The sequence below is a fragment of the Mangifera indica genome, chromosome 20 (genome assembly GCF_011075055.1).
Source record: "Mangifera indica cultivar Alphonso chromosome 20, CATAS_Mindica_2.1, whole genome shotgun sequence".
Lineage (NCBI taxonomy): Eukaryota > Viridiplantae > Streptophyta > Magnoliopsida > Sapindales > Anacardiaceae > Mangifera > Mangifera indica.
The window spans coordinates 2,313,800-2,317,960 of record NC_058156.1 but is presented as its reverse complement, the minus strand read 5'-3'; the positions used below and the strand labels follow the sequence as shown (position 1 = coordinate 2,317,960).

General features: G+C 27.7%; 1 non-coding gene across 1 annotated transcript; it reads right to left on the bottom strand.

Annotated features, from left to right (window-relative positions):
* Positions 1-3,133: 3,133 nt before the first annotated feature.
* On the bottom strand, positions 3,134-3,207 carry TRNAV-UAC. Its single transcript has one exon. It is a non-coding gene; the product is annotated as a tRNA-Val (tRNA).
* Positions 3,208-4,161: the final 954 nt, after the last annotated feature.

Below are 4,161 nucleotides of genomic sequence, written 5' to 3'. Positions count from 1 at the left end.
TTCAGCAGGTTAAATTCTTGGGCTAACTAAGTCTTTGCCTATCTAGGCCCACATATGAAACCTGCTTCTTCAGCCCAGGTCCAAAGTAATAAATTTATTTTACAAACTTATAATAATAATAATAATAATAATAATAAATTTGGCTGTAACTAATACTATCACCAGCAAGTTATAAAAAGGCCAAAAGCTTGTTCCCATCTAAGGTTGGGTATAATTTTAAACTCATATTTTCCAATTTTCAAAAAACTCAAACTTTCATTTATCAGCTAATTTATATTAAAAATCTCAATTATGGTTAAGGTAAAACCATTATTTAATAAAAAAAATTTTAAAAAAAGTTTTATTATTTTTTTCCATTTAATTTAAAAATCTTACAATTTTTCTCATCAAAAGTTTGAAAAGCAATATTCCCCCCCCCCCCCCCCCCAAGTTTTATTTTTTTCTTAGATTTTTCTGACAAGCTTTTCCACCATCGTCATCATCGCTCTATTTCTCCCAACACTCTCTCTGGAGCTCCCTTTCCCTCCAGACGTCGTCAATTTCATTCATCATTGAGCAATAGCAACGAAATCAAGCAAAGAGATTTCCTCTATCATTGATTTCGCTTATCCTTCATCCGTTGTCTTTCGTCTTGCATCGTCCGTTAACATCGAGAAACCACTCTGAGATATCTTTTTCTAGACTACAACGTCATCCAAACTATTCATTTGGATTTGTTAGATCCAAATGAAACTCATCTAGACGACGCATTTCTAGGTCAGATGAAGATGGATTTTTGCTAGAGAGGTGAAGAGACGGTGATGGAGATGGTTTAGGGTGGAAAAAGGAGGTTGCCAATGGCCAGAGAGTGAAGAAGAAAAACCTTTGGTTGGAGGTGAAAATGTGATTTTTCAAAACCGAAAAGCTTTTATTAGGGTTGAATTTGTTAATTTTTAAAATATGGAGGGAAAATGCATAAATTATATATAATTTTTAATAATATTATTAAAATAACAATTTTACCCTTAACCCTAATTGAAAATTTTAATAGAATTTAGTTTATGGGTGAGAGTTTGAGTTTTTGAAAGTTGGAGAGTATCTTCTTATATATATATATATATATATATATATATTATTTATTTATCCCACACATAGTACTAGATCTTAATCGAGTTGGCTTGACTTGATTTGGCTCTATTCGAATTCGTTTAATTTGAATTTGAACCATGTTTGAGTTAAAAGATTCGGTTCATTTTAAAACTAAACCAAATTCGGGCTAAATAGAGTATGACTCAGTTTGACTTACGGTTAGGTAAATGACTAAATTCGGTTTGAACTTGACTCGTGGCTTGATTCAAATTATGTTAATTAATTATAAAACAATGTCATTTTATTAATAAATTACGAATTCAAACTATGAATTTGAGTCAAATATTCCATATATGGATTTAAATTATAAATTTAAGTTAAACTCAAACTGAATTCAAACCTAATCATTTTCATTCGAATTGAACTCGAACCACTCTTAATATTAGCTCAAGAAATTCAAACCAAACTATTTTTCGTTTAAACTAAACTCGAGTTAAAAAGTGTTCAAGCTCAATTCAATTTATATCACCCCCACCCATATAGACATAATTCTAGAGTTAGTACATGATGGCTAAGGCTTAATTGTTTGTTTGGCAAACAACCAGTGTAATGAGAACAAAAATAATGATACATGAATTAAAAAACCAATGTTAATATAATGTAGCCAAAATGTCATTTTTATCTATAATACATTAGCTTTGCACTATCTGGACCAACATTATGAGCCACTAATTTCAGCCATTGGTGTCACTTTAGAATTTTGAACGATTGTTGGTCATGAAGGAAAATCCAGTTATTAGACCTCTTCAAAGGTGTATCATAGGAGGAATAGAACACATAGTAGAGAGTCTGTCGGGAGATGAAATGGGTTTTGAAAGATTTCATAAAGAGGAATACTATACGTACTAAATTAAACACATGAATGAAGATATATTTATATGTATTATCACGTGATTAGATATTATTTTATCATTAATTTAAAATCATTCATTCATATGATAATATATATCAAATATGTATCTATTTATGTACTCAAAATAGGTATATATAGTTTTACTGTTTCATAAAAGAGGGATTAAACCACATGTGAACAACTATTGTTGAGAGAGAGCTAGAGAATAAGACACTTATAAATGGAGGGTTTGACAAGTTGTTAGACAAAAATGGTTAATATTTTAATAGTTGTAGCCTCTAAAGAGTTGTTTAAGTGATAAAAAAATGATTCTATACATAAGAAGATATGAATTCAAATTTCATTCGATATTATTTTAATATTAAATTCTTAATTTTTTAGTTGTAGTAGTTATAAGATCAGTGATTGTATTCAGGGTTTGGTTTATTTAGTGTAATCGGTTCCTCGTTACCAATAAAAAAAAATTTAATAATTGTGTGCTATTGAGGTCTTAGGCTTCTTGAACAAGTACCCTTTAATTCCTTGTAAGGTTGTTCTTTGTGATTGTGTGCAATGGTGGGCTCTGAAATATAATTCAAAAAAGTCAAAATTAAATAAAAATAAAAATATAGATGATCAATTAAAAAATTATGAAATATAATTAAACTTTAGGATTTATTTTAATATTTTAAATATATTAAATTAATAATTTTTTACCGTTATAGAATTATTAAAATACATATTTTTCATACAAAATATGTAATTCAAAATTTTCAAATGCAAAGAGGGTCAGTGACTCTTCTTAACTACTCTAGGGTCTATCCTTGATTGTGTGATTGTAGAAGTTAAATAAGATTCCTAATTTTTTTTGTACAAAGATTAAGTTTGAGAATCAATAATACTAGTTTTATAGGAAGAAAAAAAAAAAACCAAAAGATTTATTTGTTTGTTTTAAATTATTTTTCCAAAAATATCCACATTCTAATTTTTAAATTTCAATCATACCCCTTAAAATATCCATTAACCTATTTATTCACATTTTTTATTTTACATTATTATAGTATGCATAGTGGACAAAGATAATGTTTACTATTGAATCAGAATATTCAAATAAATACGATAGTTTTAATATGTTCAAATTTCTTAAAAATTATAAAACTTATAAAGAAAGTCTGTCTGAGCCCGGATTTGAACCGGGGACCTTTAGTGTGTAAAACTAGCGTGATAACCAACTACACTACTCAGACTACATGTCAAAAAAACCGAATTTTATTGGAAAGAATTTTAAAAGTGGTCAAGTTAGAGATTATAATTAGGCTCACAAAATTAGATTTTTAGTCCATTCCCTTTCGAACAAAGAAAGAATTTTCTTATAAAATAGAGATAAAAATAATACTAGTTTTATAGGAAGAAAAAAAACACCTAAAGATTTATTTGTTTGTTTTAAATTATTTTTCCAAAAATATCCTCATTCTAATTTTTAAATTTCAATCATACCCCTCAAAATATCCATTAACCTATTTATTCACATTTTTTATTTTACATTATTATAGTATGCATAGTGGACAAAGATAATGCTTACTATCGAATCAGGATATTCGTGTAAATACGATAATTTTAATGTGTTCAAATTTCTTAAAAATTATAAAACTTATAAAAAAAGTCTGTCTGAGCTCGAATTTGAACCGGGGACCGTTAGTGTGTAAAACTAGTGTGATAACCAACTACACTACTTAGACCGCATGTGAAAGAAAACCGAATTTTATTGGAAAGAATTTTAAAAGTGGTCAAGTTAGAGATTATAATTAGGCTCACGAAATTAGGTTTTCAGTGCATTCCCCTTCGAATGAAGAAAGAATTTTCTTATAAAATAGAGATAAAAATAATACTAGTTTTATAGGAAGAAAAAAAAAACCTAAAAGATTTATTTGTTTGTTTTAAATTATTTTTCCAAAAATATCCTCATTCTAATTTTTGAATTTCAATCATACCCCTTAAAATATCCATGAACCTATTTATTCACATTTTTTATTTTACATTATTATAATATGCATAGTGGACAAAGATAATGTTTACTATTGAATCAGGATATTCGTGTAAATACGATAGTTTTAATGTGTTCAAATTTCTTAAAAATTATAAAACTTATAAAGAAAGTCTGTCTAAGCCCAGATTTGAACCGACGATCGTTAGTATATAAA